This window comes from Helicoverpa armigera, chromosome 4, assembly GCF_030705265.1.
Source record: "Helicoverpa armigera isolate CAAS_96S chromosome 4, ASM3070526v1, whole genome shotgun sequence".
In the NCBI taxonomy this organism is placed as follows: domain Eukaryota; kingdom Metazoa; phylum Arthropoda; class Insecta; order Lepidoptera; family Noctuidae; genus Helicoverpa; species Helicoverpa armigera.
The window spans coordinates 3,671,776-3,696,719 of NC_087123.1; the positions used below are offsets into that span (position 1 = coordinate 3,671,776).

The 24,944-nt window shown below is 34.8% G+C and overlaps 1 protein-coding gene across 10 annotated transcripts in view; it reads right to left on the minus strand.

The window, feature by feature from the left end:
• Positions 1 to 20,875, minus strand: part of LOC110378303 (uncharacterized) — a 45,789-nt gene extending 24,914 nt beyond the window's left edge. For all 10 annotated transcript variants that reach the window (XM_064034494.1, XM_064034492.1, XM_064034491.1 and 7 more), the window contains exon 1: positions 20,637 to 20,875. The gene's annotated coding sequence lies outside the window, so the exon portion shown is untranslated. The remainder of the gene's footprint in view (positions 1 to 20,636) is intronic.
• Between the last annotated feature and the right edge of the window lie 4,069 nt (positions 20,876 to 24,944).

Here is a 24,944-nt window from a genome sequence, read left to right on the forward strand (position 1 = left end):
GGTAAATAGTGCAATATTGCACTTCGATACATAATTATCTATAAGTTACAACAATGAGATTTGATATAAAAGAAAAGAAAGGCGTACTTCAAACCAAAACATTATTCAAATCTCATGAATATCGAATGAAAGCCAAAACTGAAGATCTCCCAGGCAGCCCAGTGTTAATTGAATACAAAAGTTATAAAGATACATTAGAGTTGAGCTAAGAAAGCCCGCAAAAGGACGCCGAGCAATCTTGAAATCTGCAATTTAACGAGACGAAACCGTGAGACGAGAAAGAAATTCAAATTGAGGGACCTTCCAACAAATCACTGGACGATAAAACGGATTCCTCACAATTTGTGAAAGGGGAGTGTTTTTACCCGGTTTAACCAACTGGAACCGCCCTGAGCACTAATCTCTATACGATATCTTTCAAAATTACGCGTGATGGGCGGGACAATGAAATAAATTATAATAGCTAAGCTCATTAATTTATGCATTTTTGATCACAACGATCATTATTTACGCATACGAAAAAAATTACAAACTCTATCATAAACACAGTAAGTACATACGAGTATGACCGGCCTGATGCCTTTTGGCAGAGACGATGGCATCTCCGGTTGTTCAAACATTCTAAGGTCCCTACCTCCTTTGCCATATTTTTTGCAGTCATTTGTTTTTCGTATCTGTCATGTCGAAGGAGGTTGTGTGTTATACGGCCTTGTTTTGAACGGCGGTGTTTCGTGCCAAATGTCTTGTGAATGGAGTTTGAGTTGCCGTTTTGTCTTTTATGCCAGTATCAATTGGTTGCTTGTTAGCACTGTGAATTGTATAGACCTTGAGGTTGAGATTTTAAGTGGTAAGAGGGTTGGGAAATTATTTACTTGAATAAAACTTAATTCTTGCTATTCAAACAATTTAATTCTCTATCATTATAAACCAGAAGCTTATTGCTTGTTGTAAAGAAGTATATTAAGACCAAAACCTCTCAAATTGAAAAACAATACACAACAACGTATATTCATATGGCGTAATAGTTAAACAAAATACATCAGGGAAATATTTTACAAAGCAAATTGTAGATAGCGCCTGTAATAAAGTACGTACGTGATAGGAAAATGGAACTCACTCATATAGACCGTGCGGAGGGACGTCGGCCCGTGCCATGGAGAATAAAATGACTAGTGGAGGTGTCATAACGCAATATCTCCTAAGAAAGTAGCGCGCCAAAATGCGTGTGTTCGGGGAACGAGGATCTTTACAAAAAAAAAAAACAAATCACCAATCAGTTAAGACCAATCTTAGGTAAATTGGTACTGATTTGAGGAACTCAAACGCCTCGCGAGTTCTAGTAACTGATCACGCCTACCGTACGTTACTTGACCTACAAGAAGGCGCCTGACCTACCCCCTACCTACCCTTTTGACATCTCCCTCTCCTTATCTATCTTGTCTTCCTTGTGGTAAATCTGGTACGATGTGGACACGCGCCGTTTTGGACAAACTCGTTCGGAAAACTTATGGGTAGAGATATCAAGTTACCTACAAAAATATTTGGAGTTCGGGTCGGTAGGATTTGTTTTCAAACGGTATTTGTTGTGTTAGTTGATATGAAATTTTATTTCAACTTATTGTCTTTCAGAATATAAAAGTCTTTTAGTTTAAACTAAATGCGAGGCAAGGAGTCTTAATATGTATCTTTCATTGTTTAAAGGAAAATGATTTATGGAATTAAATACATAGATCCTAAAGAAAATCTGAATTATGAGTATAGAAATCACATATTTTAATTATGGCATAATTCGTCAAAGTCAAAGAGAAATATCAAGTTTACCATTGACACGCAGTCGTAACAATCCCAAGTTCTCCTTTGTTTATGCACCATATAACTAATTTCAAATTGCACCCGATACTAAACATGAAATAAGATATTCGATTCATTAGTCTTTATAGTTCAATTAAAAATAAATAGCTGCAGCTGGTGGCCTTAAACTAAGTTATTTAAGTTAATGGCCCAGCTTAACTACGCGACACCGAGTATTGTACATTAAACTTAAGTCCCCACTTCAGTTTAGTGCCACAATACTTAATCTTCAACTTGTATTCATGATAACAACGTCCTGATGTTTAAGTTATTATGATCTGAAGATACGTGATCAGCTGAACTAACTAGTATTTTACATACTTAGAACCAACATTACGCTACTGAATAGAGATGTCATTCTGTACCACTGTATATGAATGGAATATATTATGATCCATTTAAGTAATGAGAAGTATTACTATATCACTGAAAGAAGAATTTAGTTATCGTATCAAACAAGATAGTAAATCGATACCCGAAGGCTAGGCGCACCCTTCAAGTTTGTGTGCGTGTGTGTGTAACCACTTTTACAAGTTTTCTAATGAGTTTTTCCTTATCGACTGATATACCAAGGAATATGCCATTACTTTATAAACTCTACTGGATTAGCACAGCATATAGGTTTTTGTGTTCTGGACTACATGCACAGTATACCTACTTACATTCTTCCGAATGCATAGATGTTATTTGAAGCTCGCATTCGGGCCCAAGTTCATCGGCAATATACAGTTTTCTGAAAACATCCGTTTTCTAAGTAAACAATTGTTTTAAGGAAAACTGTCGATTATGTTGTTCGTGCACTTTTGCCCTTATACAATAAATAACATGTGCCACTAATTCGTTGCACCACAAAGCTACCCAAACGCACTGTTACGACAATTTACAGCCGTACCCACAATGTACCACCAGGGAAGGACTATAGTACTCGTAAATCGTGCGTGTTACCACGCCTTAACCAACCTGTGCCCTATTGTATATCATGTGGTACTTTGTGAGCACGTGTGAATGGGACGTGAAAGGACTAAATCGAGGTATCTTTTGACACCTATTATAGTGTTTTAGTTTATAGTGATGAATAGAAGTGAGTGAAGTTATGATTTGAATGTGCGAACGTTTGTTAAGTAAACTGTTTTGTATTTAAAAATGGGCACACAATTTATAATTTAAGGTTAATGAAGAGTTTTAGTCATTCGGACTATAAGGAACAGGCAGACAAAATAAGAGTCTATTTTAAATACACATTTTGAAGAATTGCTGTGCTGACTATAATCTAGAATAATAGGGAGTGGATAATATATTTTTTTTGCACAAGTTTTAGATACTCATAATTTTCAGAGAACTATAGTAATACAGTTTCGTACGGATTGCATTTTATTAGCATACATTCATCGTTCATTCCAGAATACATCAACATCTGTACCTCCATCAAACTATCAAACTACTTACAACAACAATTACATACCAACTTAAATGACAAAAACAAAGCTTCAAATGACAAAAACACAAGAACTACGAGCATTAAACGCTCAGGTAAACACTCGTATAGCAAAACTAGACGGCGAGCGTTTAACAAAAACAACCAACATTATGTACCTTGGACGCCTGAAGGTAAGGTACACACACTGCAGACTTTTAGTCGGCCAACAGCTGTTGATCCGATGGTAGACAAAAAATATTTAAATCTATAAAATATCTAAAACTTTCTTGATTCCAATCAAATATTTCAGTTTTTTTTTATACCTCGACTCCTTCGCGCATGTTTAGTTATCCCTATGATAAGCAATTTTTTGCTTGTGTCATGGGAGCTAACACACCTGATAAATAACATACACTTCATATATGTATTCCTATAAAAATACATACAATAACACCCCAGAAAACAGCCAACAATGATGATCATCACACAAATGTTGATCGTACCGGGAATTAAACCCGGGGCTATTAATTCGGCATTCCAGCATGGTGACCATTGCGCCAACGAGGTCGTACGTTGGTCCGAATTCCGGCTAAATGTCTGATCTTTGTTATGTGTGTGTGTGTACCACCATTCATCTTCATACTGATTCACGAGCCCAAGCAAACTATCGGCCGACTAAAAGTTTGCAGTGTGCTCTGAAGGTAAACCGTTTAGCTCAACAGTACTCGTGAGCAAGCCATTACGACTTGTACGAAGTAATATTACATGTGTTAGTACTTAGGTCTTGAAGGGATGACTGCTTTACATAATCTTGTCTTTGTGTTATAGAGATGTTTTTGCCTGAGGCTAGTGTTTAAGGTTTTATGTTCGTTAATAGAGGTAAAGTTGGTTACGACTACTTAAAATAAAAACTTTCAATTTTATGTTACTTCCCACCCACCTAAAGAAACTATATCCGGAAAAAAGTAGCGTATATCCATTCTTTCATTTACAGCACTACACACAGACAGAGTTACTTCCGGATTTCGTAAAGTAATTAGGTTTAGGGTAAATAGCAATAAAATATAGATACCCATTTTATAAATCATCGTTTAGACTATAATCCTCCTGCGCTTATTCCAATTTCATTGGGACACTGCACGTCTTCTTCTTCCATCCTTCTCTCTCTATAAAGTAATTTCACAAGTAACTTCCTTCCTCCTTGCAAATTACATATCCACATGAATAATGAGCCAATCGTAATTTAAAAAACGTTTCAAAGCCTTTCTTAAATGTATGCCTTCTCAGAGCCAATTCGCGAAATAGGTTAAAAGATAAAGTACCGAAAGAGCGAGCCATTTCGAAATTTACTTCCGTTCTCGTAGATTTCTCTTCGAAGACGAGGATGAAAGAAATTGATGTTGAATATAATATATCTCATAATTTTATCTCGGCTCTTATCATATTGTAATCTCATGAGCCTTCGCTCTTCTTGAATTTTCGTGTGTAATTTAATATAATGGAGAATGGAACGTAATTTTGCTTATTGCTTTTTTGGAAATAGGTAACGTTTACTGTGTTATTTTTGTTTATAAAATTAGTTTAAACATAACATTTTTGTAAAAATCAAATCAAAATTTATCTGTGTTATCTAAAAAACACTGTATTTTAATTTACTGTACGACACACCTTTTTTCGTCAACAGAAAAGTTCATTCGTTTTCTTCAGTTTAACCATATTTACAGTTTTAAATCACGTCTCACTTACACATTAAAACTTCATTACATAAGATAAGAAATAAAATACAAGAAACCACGTTCGACTGTCGATAATCGACTCGTCGATATCGGCAAGTGAGTGCGGAACCCGGGCGGCGTTAATGGCGAGCTCGCGCGAATGTCTGGCGGCATCGGCGTCTGATCTCAGAGGGACGATAAAGCGAACGCGTGGCTTCTTTATTAGCCCGCTCGCCGCAGAAATATCTTGCAAGTAAACGTTTGAGCTATGATGTGTGCTTTTAAGCTTGGTGTTTTGTGGTTTTCTTTACTATAGCTTTGTTTAGAAATATGGTGAATATCTTGCCCTACATGTCATACTAAAATCACAAATGTTAATAAACTCAAACCATATAACTTTCAGAAAAATAGACCCAAAGGGCAGCGATATCTCAACGTATCATTATTTTTTCTTAGTTTCCACTACTAGGCAAAGGCCGTTCCATTTTGTCTCTACACCGCTCGATCTTTCGATTGTTGCCACCAATCACGATAGCAGGCGTCCATAAGGAAATCAAAACGTCGCCAAATAAGGTACTTTCGACCGAATAAAAAGCGAAACGTCCATTACTTTTCTCGCCAAGAGCATAATTTACGAGTCATTTAGCTTCTAAAGAGGCAAACCCGCTGCCAAAACCTAGCTTAGTAGGTCAATAACGTTGCAAAAGTGGTTTAAAACAATATCTCTTGTAGTTCGTTGTTCAGCGCAATAAACGCAACTGAATTGAACGCCTGAAACGCAATTGTTCAGTGTTGAATTAAAACGATTTGTAACTGAATTGTCGCGTTTTTTTGGTTTTGCTATTTATTTATTTAATGTTTAATTTTATTCTCCTCTTCTAAAATGAGAGATTACCACTCTTATTTTAGCCAAGAATAAGCTTTATCTAAATCTCTCATTTTAGCCACATTTTTTCTAATGTTACTTTTTAAAATAGTATAAATTACACATATTTCGGTTGAAAAGTGAACTTAATAATATTTTGCCTTCCGGCGATTAATCAACAAGAGCAAATCAATGACAAACAATTTTGTGACTTCTGTTGTCTAATCAAACCTTCCCGCTAATTTAAAATCACGTCAAAACATAATATGTAGCCATATTAGAAAAGTTTCACACAAACATTTTACATTTTCACACACAAATCAGAATCGTATAAAGAAATCTGGGCGCTCACTCACGTTCACACAAATTCCTGAAATACATTCAGACTATTCAGACTTTTTCTTGCTTTGAATTAAATTCACACGCTTCAGATTCATGAAAGAATATTTCGTAATTCACCTGCTCTTATTCTGCTGAAATGAGTTAGCTGTACTATGGTACATGTATGCAATATTTTAGATATTAATATCGGTATTCTCAAATAGGTATTTAACGACAGTCAATATAAGCGGTTTGGCATTTATTTTAAGAGGTCTGTAAAACGGGAAACTATTATTAAGATTTCGCTGTTCATGTATCCGTCCGTCCGGGCGTCCGTCAGTCACCACGCTGTACCTACCTATTTCATGAACCATGAGTTATAGCTAGACAGCTGTTTTCAAAGATGTTGTATTTCCGTTGCTATAATTAAAAAATACTGGAAACTAGGATATAATAAATATTTTATGCCACAGGGTACGGCAGTCCGACTCGCAATTGGCCGTGTTTTTTCTGTCTTGGACGGGATTTGTTAGTAAACTAGCTCATTTTTGGAGCCGCTCACAACCGTCTCCAAAGTATTAAATCAGATTTCAATATTACACACAGATTCATATCTGTACATTATGTTATGTATATTATACCTACATAATGTACTGTCACATAACACATTCATAATATACCATTATAAGAATATGAGACAATTTGTTCGCTCTCAAAGCAACAAAACTGTGTCGCATTACGTTCAAGCGTTTGTTCATTTACTGAAACAGAGGAAACACTGTATTCCTCAGCTTCTCATTGAAATTCAGACAGTTAAAGCGCTACACAATCTAGCTTACACAATAGTTGTAGTATTTATTTAACATTTTCAAATCACATCAGATACAAAATTGTATTGTGAAAAGGTACTGAACATGTATACTTAACATTTTAGTCTCCTACTTATCCTTTGAATACTGTTCTAATTTCTAAAGCTGCCTCCTACCATAGATCTCGCCAAACTTAATGGCGCCCCGCATTTAACGTCCAAGCACGAATTGAATTAAACTATTTATTATTCTCATGGTAAACACTCATGGATTCTTATAACCCAATACTTATAAACAGCCACTGGATTGTTCAATCATTTTTTTTTTCTTCGACTAGACATGACCACTCTTACTTGTCAATCTACCCACAGAGAGAAAATGCTTACTGGCCATTTTCACAGTTCTAACATTTAAAATTCGAACCTCCCTTCTTTTTCTTCCCATCTGGCATCGGTAAAAAGCTCATTCCACCATTTCATTATGATAAACTCCGTGGAACGATCGTGATGTACCGGCCTAAGTTCACCCTTGCCCGGGGAATTTATAGGCTATTAGGCTGTTTCAGACGCTCCTGTGTTGGTCGATTTGGTTACGGCCTTATGTGTCCTGTAGCAATGTCTTAACCTGTTTAATGTATGGAATTTAACAAGATATTATTGACTGTTGTATATTGACATGTACTTAGTAATTATGTTGTGCAACAAAAAATAGCCTAAACTTCAGATATCAAAATAAAAACTTTGCCACGAAAACTTTCTTCTCGACTTTTCTCGACGATTTTTATAACCAGTATTCAATAAAATACGACTCTGGAAGCCTTTGAAAGATTGATTAAATAGCGTTAATAAATTCAGTGGCTCAGACTAATCCTTATAATAATCGTCTTATTACCGGTTATAACAAATTGTGCTAATTAACAAAACGTTACGATTATTCCCGTATCTTCGGCCATCTTAAAACGTTTCACCTAATGACCATCATAATTTGGTTATTAGGTATCTTTTAATAGACGCTTAATGAAGCCAATTAAAATATCATTTTATCTCTTTGTATCCGTGTAAAATAATGTTAAGTGCTAATATTGGTTGGGGAGATTAATAAGGGGACTTCTTGTTCTATTGTCTGTTTTTTGTTCATGTTGATGACAAGGGCGTTTTATTTATTATTTATTGATTATAAATCTTAAAATAATGCAGTACATCATACGAACAATCAATAAAAAGTATAAAAAATCGAACACGATTTAATGTTCTGTTAAATAAGGTACATAAAATTACCTTACAGAAGATGAAACTGCCTTCAATGTCGCGAGTAATAGACGCTGCCAATAGCTGATAAAACAAAATATCAAATAAATATCCGAAAGTACGTCATTATCATTTCGAATTTCCATTGTAATCATTTTCTAATCGGCTTATACTGATGTGAATGTTTGGTTTTTATTGAAATGACTGTCGAAGTGTAAACTGAATTAGATTACAGACGCTTAGATTTTTTATGAAATCAGCGTTTTAATGGATTCAATTGAAAAAATCAGATTTCAATATAACAATAGTGGTACTATTTTTTTCAGTCTGGCGTATTTTCCCCCACCCTCGATTCAGCTAACACTCATGGCAAATTTTTCGCACACATACGTATACAAACTGACCAAATACTTCGCTAAGCACTTGCAAAAATAGCTGAATGTGAGTCTCAAAACCCACTTTTCATTTTTACCATAAATAAAAACCCTCACTGTCAAGCCGACTTTCACTGAATACTTCAATACTGAAAATGTTATGAAACCCCACAAATTCAATGACATTCAATTTGACCGGCTGAACAAATACGCGCTGTATTCAGCATTAGATAGAACACACAGCACGCATGCGCCGGCTAATGAACATGCTAATGTACTAACACTATGTGATTTGGAAATTAAGCACTTACTATTGGTATTCATGATAAGAGCCTTGTTTTAGTTAAAGGATTACATTGAAGTACATATATGCCTATGGGGTATTTTATGTGAGGGATGGATCGTAGAAGAGGAAAACCAGATTTTAGTTTCCACTTTAAACCTGCTGCCTACAAAATCATAAAAGTAAAAAATCAAAATCATTTCAAACTGACCATCAAAAATTCTATCATATACAAATAAGATTGTACGGTAGACCGCACATCAGTGGTGACTGTCATGCACCTTAATTCAATAGTAATAAGTACGATTTTCCTATAAAACTGTTACCACTGACCTGAAGTTGACTGTACATCCAACATTCTACAGCTTTTTACTGCGGGTTTCTATAATCGACCTATCTGCTATTTCACGATTCGAGCTTAAATTTTGAAATAAGCTTCACATAAATTATGTATCTCAAACATCTCTAATCGTCAAACAACGGATGGATCAGTTATAGAAAGACACCGTTAGTTAAGTACGTCCCATGACTGAGATAATATTGATCCAAAGGAAGGTATTGCCATGACTAAGCTGTAATATAAACTTACGGTAGCTTCTAAAACATCCAATCACTCTTACGAAATCATTAATTAAACCCAAAAGTTCGAGATGCCACACTGGTGTCCAATGATGTAGGCAAAAAGTTCTACAACTTCATAATAAGCATTTTGGTAAAGTCTGGAAATTAAAAGCTCAAATATTTTAAAAAAAAAATTCAATTAAGTATTTGAAGACCCTTAACTTAAGTTTTTCGAGACACTTATATTTGTAGTACTTAATTTCTTTTCACAAGAATTCTCAAAAACACTAAGACATTTAACGACCCTTAAGTTCATCTTTCAAAGATAAATCTTTAACAACAATAAATAATTGCTTCAACAATGAACTCGCAAACACAGCTTTTTGGTGAGACAGTACAAAATCAGCAATTCTTCTCACGAAATTGAAAACAGCTTACGTTTGACGCTAACATCTTATTGTCGACAGAGCCACGAAATTGCGTTGACAAAGCAAAATTGTCTCTGGCGAAATTATAAGCAGAATACAAGACCTAGAGATGCTACGGCGTAGTACTTCGTAGCAATTCTCGTAGCTCGTAGTCATTAAGAATAGTTTTGTAAAGTGTTAATGTGTGTTAAAGACATTTACATACGTGCAGTACTTTTCATACATACATAGTTATCATTATTAGTTACAAAATATGTCATAGTTTTAAATATTTTTCTCGCTATTTTTGCTTCTATTTGGAGATACAACTTATTGTAGAACAACACGAGTACAACTATTTTTCCAGTGCAACGTTCTATTTATGATGAGATCTTCATTTCGCGTGTCTCATCTCGATGTTTTTAGCCGTAAAGAGAAATATTTTAATTAAAACTATAACATTTTATTCAATTTTTACTTGGTCTTTTAAATAACACAAAATATGTATACAATACCAAAAACTGCAAAAAAAAACATTTTGGTTAGACAGCAATTTCCGTACCACTCCGATTAGTATAACAAAGAAAACGGACTCCTTTTTTCATCAGAACCGTTTCACCCTCAAACCGAGCCATAAGGAAACTCGTGTATCGCGGGAGCACGTTATGAAATTATAATAAGGCCTCGTTTTGTACGATTATGCCGAATATGTCGCTTTGTGTGCGCGCTTCGCTGTAGTCTATGGGCGAAACATTTGCATCACTCAGCATCTTGGGCTGGATACTGTGAATGTGAACTGGTGAAAAACAGTAACTGAGTTTCAGTGAGTTTAAGATAAGGAAGTCAGTTTAAGGTGTCTATTAAGACAATCATTTATTGGTAGATACTGAAGTTTATTGTCCTGTGTATTGTAAGGTAAGCAGTGATGTGATCTAAGATGGAGCATGCTTGTCTAGAAATAGCCTATCCAATCTTGACTTATGACCTCCCAGTTTATAGCTGTCAGGAAACCCAGAATTTGGCAGCGAACTGTTCACTGCTTTTCTAAGTATATGTAAAAAATCACGGACAGTAAAAAATATTCTGCACTGTATTTACTTTCTCGTAGTCAATATACTAAGTGTACACATACTCATAAATATAAAAATATTTTTTACATTGTTTCAGAAAAGGCAGAGTGAACATTGAAGAGCCCCAATTAACTTTAATGTAATTTTGGTTCTGTGGTTACACCGTAAATACCTTTTTGGTAATATCGTTATTCAAATTACTAATTAAATGCTACAATTATCAAAGCCATGCCTACATAATTTAACAATTAAATAAACATGATTTTGGCAATTATTGTAATTGCTTATGAATTTATTATTTCGTGTTATATCTGTCACATAAATTCAAGATATTGCAATATTTTGAATAAGTTCATTTATAACAATATATTTGTTTTGCTCATTGCACACTTACTGGTAACAAAAGTACTCATAAAGTACTTTTTCCTTTCCCTTAGGCTCCACAAATGTAAGTAAGAAGACAATTTCATTTGCCCCAATGGTTTTAAGCGGTTTTGCACAAGCAAATATCCTTACATTCCACACAGTTAAGAAACTTTAGTCTACTTCAATTAAATTAAGATTTGCAATGTCTCCACATTGTATTAAACTATTAACTTATCTCAGAGATAGTCACAAAGGGACCGCTCAAACACTAACTATTTACAATACACCGCATATTGGCTACATACTTGTTAGTTTCAAGTTAGTACTTCAAAGACAATAATCTTAACAATATATTCGGTTCAAAGGATGCGTGTTATAGTTGAAATTAAGTATTATTCCGAGCCAAAGATCAGAGGAATTATTATTGTTATAGATACATATACGTGCGGTCTCATTTCCTGATTTATCGGGAGATTGAAGATCTTATTGTTTCTATCGATATGGAACGAGAAATATCATGCGATTATTTTTACTTGAAGTAACAGAAATAAAGGTAATATAACGCTCGTGTATTGAAAAGTAGGTTGGAAAATGAGGTGGAAAATAAACTATTTTCAGTGCAGTATCTAATTCTATTTTTATGCATTATATAAGTTGTTGGTACGAAAGCTGTTGGTAATCATTTTTGATAAATAAATAAATTCAGTTGTCATGACCTATCAACTGATATGAATGGAAAAATATAAATAGGACCTTATTTCAATAACACCTATTTCAGCGATAGAGAGGTCAAAAATAGGTCTTCCTATACAATTTCTCGTGAACATTTATTTCGAGTAAATTTCTGTTTATCCATGTATATTATCATTCATTTGAATTTCATAAGCTCCAATGTAGATGTTTGTTTCACTAACAGTCGGGTCGCGTGGTCATTAATCTTGCTAAGCGTCTGTCAAGTCCTGGTTCCTAAGCGGTATATAAACCGCTCTTAAGATATCTGACGTATGCATTCAGCTTGCTCTTTAAGGTCGTTTTAGATGACCTTTTATCTGAACGTGTGTAAGCCTGTTGACACGTCTATTCAGTAACGTGTAGGAGCTAATGTTTGAGGTATAACAAAAGTAAATGATACTATTCTACACATCCTAAGGATTTTTTTTGTGTTTTCATTAACAAAAAACTTCGCAATCGTGATACCTTCCTTGAAATCGGAATCAACTATAAGTAGGTATCCAGCCTGTAGGTTGCAAAAGCTACAGCAAATTATGTACTTATTGGTTCCTCATGCGATTTTCACATAATTTTTTTAATCTTATCGACGTCAATCGGCCAAATTATCTAGCAATCACAATAACCACCATATAACTACGTGCATGTAGTAGATACCATAACAAATGATCATGTAACACACAATCTAATCCTTACATACACCAATATACGGAACGGAACAAACCGCAGCTGCCCCGTGACACCCAAACAAACTTGCTCCTCACACGATAAGCTAGTGATGTACCTAATTAGCCCACTAGCTTAACCCACCGACGCCTAATTACGAATATTTGGGTCCTATTCTTATTCTTTATGGCACATTTAATACCAATACCAACACAAAAAGTTTATGTACAATGGCGAGCTTTACCCAGAATTGGGTTCTCTCACAGTCGACCTTAAAGCGATAGTGGAGATTTGAAAGAGGTTAAGTGCGATTATTTTATAAGTTTAATAAATAAATTATATTGGCTTTGCTAACTGGTTGAAATAAACACTTTTACACGTCAACATATTTTTATTAGATGGGGCCGGTATTTCATAGCCCAAGAAGTAAACCTTTTTAACATCAATTTATATCCAGTACTTATCTACTAACGATCGTGTTACATTCAAGTTCCAGAACAAACCACAGCTGACCCGTGACACCCAAACAAACTTGTTCCTCACACGATAAGCTAGTGATGTACCTAATTAGCCCACTAGCTTAACCGACCGACGCCTAATTGCGAAACTCGGGCCTTCGCTGCCCGGGTCACGCCCGGTTCGTTGGGCTTGTCATTTTTCAGTGACTAAATAGTTAATTAAATGCGGAGATAGTTATCTTTATTGTGATTTTTTAACGTACTTAAAATCTTATTGTCTACAGTGCATTTTAAGTTTCATTATACACAGTTTAATTAATATTCTAACACAATTATAATTACTATAATATTCTCATCGTATCCTATCTTTAATAAGGTCTCATTTCCTCAAAAAAGGTCTCAATTACTTAACTTAGTATTAACATCCATTCCAACATAAGTACCTACATAAGTTCATCGAAAAAGGCCACAACTTTACATAGCCTTTAAAACACATAAACATAACTTACTTATAAACCCCGATTGCATAACAGAAAAGCCCAGTAAACACCACATAACGACCAACTCGGTTGTTCTTTAATAAATTGTAAATATCTCCGTCCAAGCTATTTGAACAGCCTCTCTCGATACCCCTGGGAGCTAATAGAAGCCTTCGATACTTTGTAGCGAAAATCTTTTCCTCTTTGCCTTTACAGTTTTATTAACTTGGTCGGTTACACTATTTGAAAAAGATTTTAGTTTTTTATTTTTGCTTTTTTTAATGACTTTGTATAGACATCAACCTTCCTCAATCTGTCAAATTTCTTCAATAGATTTTTAACCTTATCACAATATGTAAAGGTTAAACGTCAATTGAGACCAATTCGAGTAGGTTGGCGTGCTGGTGTCTGTACGTTAAAATTCTCCGCAAACAGCCGACTAAGCTGTCGGCCGAAGGTTGGATGAAAGTTTATTCAGAATTTGAATTTAAGAACATAAAATATATCACGATTTCGTAATAAAAATATATAATTAGGTACAAGTCCATCAATATATAATAAACTTCCGCACACGTACTTCGGATGTATTGCGTCGAAAACTTTCCAAAGTAAGGATCCTCACGACTTCTTAGTAAGAGAATTCCACTCGGTAACTCTCTTTCATTGAAAAAACTTCGCGATCAGCGTTATTTGTTCACTATTGTGTTTGTTTCAACTTATCTATAACATTGGCAACATTTGTTTTATGTTAGTTCTCATAAAATGATTGAAATTTTAACAATAAAATATTGCTACTGAGAGTAGTTTCAAATACATCCCATTCTTTTTCAAAATACTCTTAATTACGTAGATTCGCCATTTACATACCTACATACTTCAGCCATCTGCGATTCAGATTACAAGACCAACAATATTATCATAAATGAATATGGATTGGATACCAAAAACAAGCATTATTTCTTCTAACCCGATCTCCCAGAACAATACATCATCACATTTATGGCCTAATGTAATCCACATACTAACTAGCCTACAACAGCTTGATGTTCATAAAATAGCAATATTACTGGCAAATGCCGTAGTGGGCAATCGCAGTAATTCAGGGCATTAGACCTCGCAAAATGTGGCCGCCAATGCAAATATTATTAGCATTTTAGTAGAGAGCATTATGCCAAAACGCATAATGTATGAGCCTGAATCTTTAGTCTTTTGTTATATTTTTGCCAAACAACACGCTGTATGTAGAACGTTGTTTGTGCCAAAAATGTCACCGCGGTCTGCTTAATTAGATTAGCTCCTGAATTAAACTTGTCATCCTAGATTTCTGTGGCTTTGTACTAGCTTTGTTCTCAGTTCGAGTTAAAGTTATGTGTATCAACATGTTGATGAAAGGATTTTTAGAAATGCTGTGTTTAACAAGCAGATTTTATCTCTATCCTTTGTACATCAAACCAAAAAAAGTTACAACATGCCATACGAAATGAGCAAAACCTTTTTTTATAAACAAAAACCGGCCAAGTGCGAGTCGGACTCGTGCACGAAGGGTTCCGTAAATTACAGTTAAATCAACCTATCTCAAAAACTATAAGAGATACTTTGATCAAACCAAAAATCGTTGAAAGAGTTAATTAGCATGCATCACCTCTATTTTTTTTAGAATTTTATACCCCGTAGTTATAAAAATAGAGGGGGGGGACATACTTTTTACGACTTTGAGAGCTGATATCTCAAAAACCGTTCACTTTAAGAAAAATGTTTTTTAGAAAACTTTATATCATTTTAAAAGACCTTTCCATTGATACCCCACACGGGTATGTACATCGAAAAAAAAAATTTCATCCCTCAGTTACATGTATGGGGGGCCCCACCCCCAATTCTTTTTTTTACTATTTAGTGTCATATTTTTGTAGCGGTTCATACAACACATATTCCCATCAAATTTCATCACTGTAGTACTTATAGTTTCCGAGTAAATCGGCTGTGACAGACGGACAGACGGACAGACGGACAGACGGACAGACGGACATGACGAAACTATAAGGGTTCCGTTTTTGCCATTTTGGCTACGGAACCCTAAAAAAGCGTCCTTCCAAATTCGAATTAACTGATTAAATCCTGCTCATTCAACGTCACAAAACACTGGCACACACAAAACAGAATGTCAGAAAAACAAACATTTGAATTGAGAATGCCATCGATAACGGCGTGTCGGCTCCAGCGTAAAGTGATTGAGTGATGAAAGATTCATGATCGTAGATGTCGTATAGAAACGTGTGGGAAAATGTACAACGTACGTATCAAATTCTTGAATATAAGATACATTATATTGAGGAGAATAATTGCAAGAGTAAATGGTTTACGATATTCAATGGTATTTCAAAGGAATAAAGAAAAAAAATACAAACAAAAAATAGCTGAAGGCTCCGAAACTACAGAACTGATTTGAAAAATTATTTCACTGTTACGGAAAACGGCTAGTTTTAAAAATATGAAAACAACTTTATATGATAATGCCAATATTGTGTATATGTAACAATAAAATGTATTTTCGTTCCAAGTCTTATATATTGATACAATGTCGGAGGATCGGGACATAAAGTTTAAAACAGAATGTGTTAAACATGGAAGAGCTTTTATGTTCAAACTGCGTCCTTCAATTAGTTGCCTAACGTACGAACGAAAAGTACGAAACGTTTCGAAGTTTATTTCCCAACTGAATTGTTAATTTTTATCCCAAAATAAAATTCCTATTTTTGTTAGCACGTTGAAATGGAAGGATGGAAATGTGGAATCTGCTTAAATCTACACTCTATTTTAAGAATAGACAAACAAATATGGATATTGGATCTTCTTTCATAGCTACCATGTTTATTATAGAATTATCTAGAAAAGTTTTTTACCTAACTACTACCTAAATAAGAGTCAGTAGAAACATAACCTTCATACAATGATTTTTTATAGACCTTTCTATCCCAAACAAAGCAACTCTCTTGAGAATCCCATAAATGATTACACGAACCCCTTGTATATTATGGTCAAACAAAACGTAACGTAACGTTCAATATAAGGGTTCTAGCAATATGATTAAAAGTTATAAAAGTTTCAATCATAGTGCAATCGTTTTGGCAGAATTCCGCGTCCTGGTGGATATTACACACATAAATCGAGATCTAGAACAAACCTGCCGTGCAAGTGTTACAGCCAGGAAGCTGAGTGCGGATTGCAGGCATTTTATATTTTGCTATAAATTCCTAAAATCCTGGTTATAACGGGCTATTTGTGAGGCCCTAATACTCATACGTTATTGCTGTTATTTGTCCTATACAAATTAAAAGATACATAGCTTATCTTCTTTCTTGACATTGACGTTCTAAAGACAATACTAAAGTTCACACCTTAACCTACGGAATCTACAAATAGGCCCAGCAAGTACCGCATATAAGTAACTGATTATCAAATTAAGTTTAATTTTTTATTTAATGCCTTCATTTCAAATTAATTAATGCGCACGTGGTCTCAGGTTCCATACCCCAATAAAATGTTATTGTTTTCCATATACCTACAATTTTGCGAAAGCTGCTCGAATCCCCGATTTACGCTCGGCTGATGCAAAAAGCTCGCATTACACGGGACTCAAACAACTGTCAGAATGCGGGTATTTCGAGAGGTAAAGCTTTACTTAATTCTTCGGGGAAAACACGCACGACATTATGTACTTAATTATTATTTTATACTTGAGGGAGTTTCTCCAATTAATCTTTTTGAGAACCGTACAAATCCAGCCACCCCTTCGCCGGCTTCGGCCCGCCAATTTTATACCCGTATTGTACCGTAATTATTTCACAAGGGCAAAGCAATTTGTATTTCATTTCCTCGTCCAGGATCATGAAGATCAGACCCTCAGAATACAAATTAATCTCAATTTGCGACAAAAGAACGTCACGGCCGGCCTCTCCGCAAAAAGTGAGGCGGACTATTAATTGGTACGAAAAAAGCAGCTGTAACTTAATCTAGGCTCTTTAGCTAATTAGGCTTTGTTAGTGTCTTGATGAAAACTTAAAATAACATTGCTTTGGGTTTTAATTTCAGTGTTGTTGCTGTGTTATTTCGATGAAGAAAAAATCTGAAATTGAAGTGCATAGTAAAATATGCAAAAAGTCGTTTAAAAGCTAAATATAACTCATATATTCTCTATATGAATAAGTACATATCCTTTGAGAAAAGGATATGTACTAAATATAAATAAAAGTTAAACTCATTTTGTAAACTTTTTTTTTTGCTTTCTTCTTTTTAGAATAAAATTATTTCTGTCCACCATTTTTCTATAACAAAGTTTTTCCTTTAAGTAAAATTTTTATTTCAAAGATTTTTACGCTCTGTCGAATATTTTAATCTTGGAAAAAGCTCAAGCAGTATCGAACTCTCAAAGTCAACTTAAATGTAACTTAGATGTATTTGTAATATTTATTTTTGAATTTTAAAAAAGGTATTCTTAATTTATATTCCCTTTAACAGAAATAAAATCTGTAGTTCATTAAAAATATCTATCTCATTACACCTGAACGAGTTTAATAAATCGAATGTCAGCAAAAATCATCAAAATATTTCTTCTGAAACGTATTTGAAACTCATTCACGTACCAGACCTTTAACTAACGATTTAATCGTACAATATAATCCTAATTTTATTAGGGTTCAGGTCAAAGCAGTTGAAACTTTAAGTACCCATTTTATAACTATCCCGCGACCCTCAATTGCTATAAACTTTGTTATGAACAAAAGGATATTATATGAAATGAAATCCTTGTATCCTTTATACCTTTCTCAATAAAAGAGGAATGGGATAATTAACATCGTATATGTTACGGGATACATATGTTTTATTTGTATTGTTATTTAATTGTGTGGGCTATATCTATAGCCACTTTTGTTGGAAATGTAATTTAAACTTATTCGATTTCCTCTGTTTTCTGGTGTTACTGGTATTGTGAAAATATTTTGAAATCTGGAAAAGCGTATTAGATATTTTTCTGTTTGTAAGAAGGTTTTTCTTCCTTCAGGAAGCCAAACCTCTATACGTAGTAAACAAGCAATTGTTAGACAAAAAAACATGTTCCAATGTTTTCTTTTGCTGAATAATTTTTACGAGTACCGCGTAACTCTCATGATGTATAGTTTCGAAAACCCTCTACGCCGCCATAGGCATCCCGACGCCCAACAGACAAATGACTCGCAACGCATATTACATGATAATGTTCTTCGTACAAGAAATGTATGAAAATATTTATACTGAAGTCATGACGCCAGAAAGACTGCATCCTTACGTAAAACTGTGATAGGAGCACTATTATCTTATTTTTTTTTAAGTTAGTTCCTTTGGTTGTTACTTTTTCAGTCTAAAACGGCTGAACTAATCGAGATAAGAGGTTTACTGAAGACTGTTTATACAAAGAGTTAATTTACATGGTGAGGGTAAATTGTTCTAATTTTTTTTTCTTATTCTTATTCTTTTTTCTTTATTTCTAGGGTTCATTCCTAGATCGAATAATCGATTACTAATAGATTTGTAGAAAAAACTAAATTATTTAAAAATATAAAAGTTCTCGTGTATAAATCGAATGAACAAAGATAGTAGTAGTATTTCGTATGCAAGCTTTTATAAAACCAACTACAGATAAGCTCTTGTTTGTATACATTTCACTTTCATGAAGTTTTTGTCGTAACCTGAAGCTTATGCAATCGCTTTTATTGTCTACCTCAATTTGTTTTACTTTTCTATGTTCTACAACCTCATTATTATTATTTGCCTAGCCTTTACAGGGGTTTACACGAAACGACTACCTAGTTGATCTCATCAGGTCAATACCTCATTGTAAATGTACTGTTTGTCAGACTTTCAGGCTTCCACCAGACAGACCAATATAACGACTGTCGAATAATTAAATACTTGTGTTAGAATAAAACAATATGTTAAGGTCTATACTATAGTGCAATTATCAACTGGATATGGAATGTCCTGATGAAGCATTTAATTAAACATAATGCTCTTAACTGGAATGTACTCGCGTCCAACCCCCCTTAGCAAATTAATGGCATTCCGCCGCCACCACGAAATTAATTAGCAGATAATTTAAAATCGATTATCGGTTTCTGATAATGATTAAAATACGAACGCAGCGCTAATTTGGCGTATGACTTGGCGGGAAAGTCTCGCCAAGTATTTACCGAGCGGCCAAGCTGCCGATCCTTGCCAAGGACCCTTGCCAAGCTTCTTATAATTGTCGGGAGTTTTCCCGAAGCGGCCGATTGTAAACATCTGCTTCCTGCGCCTTGTTCCAAAAATTTTAAGATATTTTTTTCTGTCGTCGTTCCAACATTTAAGACAATTCCTTGGAGTGAACTTACTAATGGGTTATTAGTTTTTACTGCGGCCGTAAGGAAGCTGAGGTTAACTGCATACGAACGTCTAATTATTATGCTCTGCTGTGTTCGTTCCTACATTTACGTAAGCTAGATGAAATTACTTGAATTTTCATTTCGCATACATTGAAATGAGTTTTCAGCCGACTGTTCCACTTAGGTACAAACTAACTTTTAAATACGCTAGTTTTAATTGAAAATATGAGGAAGGTATGAATAAACATAAGCCTTAAATCATCGTCAATGTCATCCTTAAATAAACAGGACTCACAACCCCGTGTTTAACATCCCTTTTTCCGATTCGGGCTCGAGCCATCGATGACTTTAATCAGGATTACAGTTAAGCCCTGATGGCCCGCAACATGACGTGACTCGCCTGAAAATAATCCCCAAAAACGCATTATGACACTTTCCTGCCACAAAACTTTACCAGAGCACTCGTGTTCAACGAACGCTCGTTATTTGCATCTTGAACAGGAAGAGCCATGAAATATAATAAATTACTTCGCTAAAATTCCTCAAACTTTCAGATTATGTATGCTACTCGCATAAACAAATAGTTCCTCATGAATATTTATTACTTATAATTTATTACATACCAGCAATTAAAGTTTGAATCCGTTACATAATGGGAAAACAAAAAGTTTTGAATCCATCAATTAAAATCGGAGAGTACTGGCACGACAGAGTATCACACAAAAAATAGAAAACCTAAATTAGAATTAAGATCGATTTTTGAATTAGATGTTCGCGGAACGAGGCTGGCGACGTAGCCGGGACGGCTCGGGCGCGAGCGCGCGCTCCCACTGACGGGTGGATACTGGATGCTGGCTTTGCCGCAGGAGCCTGCGTCACAACCACTGGACCTCGACACCTTTTTGTGGGACCCTAATTAATAAGCAGGCGTGACGCGGACACGCTCCACATCAAATCTCTTTCGTTGAGCCGAGGGGTCTTTTATCGCGAATTGTTAATGAAAGCGATTCTTGGCGGCATCTACTAATAGTAGCTCGTAATTCAGGGTGCGCGGTCGAACGACAGCCGTCTCGGCTCGCCACCGACTCCTTTTGTGCAGTAATTTATGTAGAATTGCTGCTGACATTTTAGGCGACTATCCGCCAAATTACAACAGGGTTTTATGTGTTGTGTAAAATTTTTTTAAAAGCTTCCGCGCTTCGCGGAATTGTAATATTTCAGGCTGTTCTTTTTATTCTCTAAGATGTTTTATTTTTACATCGCTGTTAGGACTTTTTGTGCCACATTTTATACTTCAGTGTCTAAATTAACGTCAAAGAATGTAGCTTTGTATATTTAGTTTGATGTCAAGCACTCTGTGTTTAAACATTTACATTTTAATAAATACTAATGCATAGATACTGACAAAACAAAAAACTTCAGAAGAGAGGCTGCCAATGACTAAAATTACCTCTTTATTTTCATCTTCATTTGTATTAAGTAAATGTGGATATCAATATGAAATACTGGAACAATCTAATCTAAATTGAAATATAAATAAATGAATGGTTAACCTTGCCTACAAACTGTACAATGCCTCCCGTCCCGAACGGTTGTACTTGATATTACATAGTTTAATTACTATGCTGTTTCCCGGCCAAATCTCGGGATAAGTTGAAGACCGTTCCTCATAAAATACTCGACATTTCAATGCTTAATATACATTATGTTATGTAACACTTGCTTATTTAGCTAGGAAGTTCCAGAACTGTGTTTATTAACCATGTATGTAGTTTCTGTCTTTTCAGCTAGTTAATTGTGAATTTCAATGCAGACAGGTGTCTTTTCTAAGGAACAATGTTAATGTTAACAATGGCAAGAGTGGTTATTAAAAAATAACATTTTCTACTACACCGTTACACTCTACATTTAGTTTAACACGCATTTTCTCGCGGAAGTTCAAACAAAGCGGCATACTTTCCCGTTTTATAATAACACGTAACATACGTCTGTGGGCCTCGCTAAACGGCATGCATACTACTTCTATGCAAAATGTGAATTAACAAATCCCTTTAAAGGGAACGGGGTATCAATGTGCATATGAATCGCTTGTGTCCCTGAACCGTCACTCGAAAAGACATACATACTTGCAAGACATTTAGAATCTTCTTTATTTCGAGCACATGACAATAATCCACACCATGACAATCACGTTAACCAAAGTATATTTTATAGTACTGTACCTATATTTTTCTTAAATAAATTGTAATTAAATATAAATGAAATAAAGACATGTACATATCTCATATAACAGACGAGCCACCAAAGTTAGTTATTATGTAGTAAGTAAAGTATGAAGTGATTCAATGAGTTATACCTACACAGATAGTCTGATATCTTCCCAATAATTTTCAGAGAGCCTTAGCCCGCACTTTACCAGTAGCAAGTCATAGGACTTACTAAGTTAGCAACGGACCCTAACTGGGTTTGACCTTACGAACATAACTTAGTTTATCTTGACTAAACTAGTCAGGCCGAATCTATTCCGTTACGAATCGGAATTGCAAATATCTGTGCATTTTTTCGGCTTTGAATTTTTTATGGTGACATTTTAGTTTTGGTCTATTTCCGTCTATTTCAAATAGGCTTTCATGGGATAGTCATAGAAATGTAGCTAGTTAAGTTGTGATCTTAATAACTTTGTAATATTGTGTGCCTTACTTCTTATTATCATTATTGAGTAGTTCCTATTACTAAAGTTCTCTAGGAATTTCTACATACTGTTAATATGTCTGGCTGGATATAGCAACGTTATTTTTACATTAAGACTTTCCTGAGACCCGTGTAAGTTCGTACAAAAAAGATATATTATAACGATATTACAAAAATGCATAGAGCCTTGATTTTATTTGGGGATTTATGAAACCTTACATATCATCTTTTTTACTACAAAACGGATTTTAACATGGTCTCTTTTCTAAAGCACTGAATTTCCAAACAAGATTCATATGGATAAAATATACGGGTTTACGTGTTTGGTTGCCCAACCGCCGGATATTAAATCCTGGTTATTACCTGTTTAAGCCACTCTTGAGCTACTTTTACCGTTCTCCTGATATATAAGGGTTCTCCAAGGAGTATTTTACACCTTTTGGGGCAGATTAATATTTGGATCTGTGCGCTGTAACCACTTATGAGGGTGTTGCTAAGCTGCCTGTGACAGTATTAAATGCTTGCATCTACTTATATTTTACACGTGCCGTCCTTTTAGCAGCTTAATTTCTTTGTCAATAACATATACCTATTGTGTTCCTTTCAGTATATTTTAAGCCGCAATACTAAGACGCGGAAAAAGTAGATGCAGGTGTTTTAGCGTGCGGTCAAAGATTATGTAGGTATGTAGTTGCGCTTAAGTTCCAAAAAACCTACAAAGTAATTTTTACCAGACCCGAGAACCGAACCCGAGACCCCGTGCGCAGCATACGTGCATTGCAACCACTGCACCATAGAAGTTCAAAGTCACTTGATAATAGGTACATAGCAAGACTTACAACTCAATGTCCAATACTTAGTTGATGGCAACTATTGTACAGAAACTTACTAACAATGTCTAATGCATGACTAATGTTCGTGCGAGCTGAAACTCGGTTGAATGTTAATACTCGAAGTGGATCAACCGCGGAAGTTGGAGTGCCGGATCCAATATAAACTCCGATTGGAAATACTATTGGTGGCCGTTGTAGTCCTAATACTTTATATTGTCACTTTAATTTATACAAAAATCTACACTGGAAGCTGACTCCAACATAGTTGGGAAAAAGGCTCGCAAGATGATGAACATTTATGAGAAAACATGGTCGTAGAATTATTTTTACGTAAGATACCTCACAGGCTTGCGCGACGAATCGGTCGAATTTTTTGAATCTGAAAGAATCACAAAATATGATATTTCACTTATTCGACTCCTTCGCAGCGAGCGTTTGATTTTGACAGGTGTGCGTTCTCTATAATATACATTTTTCTCTATTTAGCTCATACCTATACCTATGGGTGAAAATTACGAATTACAAACGAACATAAATGTAAGTACAATTAATGTTATGTATACTTTTAAATGAATAAATGGAAAACGGATTAAGACAATGGTTTGTTAATTTGATGACCTAGTTGGTGCAGTAGAATACCACTAAGTATGTAAAGAGTTCTACATATACATATACCTACTACGCTGCTGCTTGTCTGTAAAAATACCCGATTAAAATAAATTTACATTGCAGTGTTTGTATTTGTGTCTGAGAATATACTTAATACATCTGTAAAATTATTTACTGTGATCAGATAAATAAATAAGTCTTGAATGTAAGTAATTAAATTACTTTTAAATTAATTATTCTTTGTGTCCATATACTTTTAGGACCTACTTAGGTATTTACTAATACATAGACCTGCTAGGGCTGCAATTTTAAGTATGCCTATAATCTCGGATAATAAAAAAATTACATACATATTTATATGTTTACACTAAATACATAGGCATGTACATATTTTAAGGAAATTATTTGTATTGCATCTGAAAAACATATTTTAAATTAAGATACAAAATACGTAATTCACTGAACATTACCGATCACACTGAAGATTCTCGTAGATAAAGAACTAACGTACTTATCCCAAAAATATGAATAATATATCTCTCAATATACTGAAACTCGGCTTAGTATAATCCGACTTTGTGGGTCTATTATAGGGTCCCGTAAATACCAAAGTGCTACACGGATAATCCTCGTACATTATATTTTGTGGAAGGATCCGACATAATTATTATTTTCCAACTTATGCGATATAAATAATTCTGATGAAAAGAGTTTGCAGAATATCGATTTAATTAATTTATGGCATATTTTTAATGGTGTGTATTCATATACTTAAATATAATTTAGTGTTCTACTAGA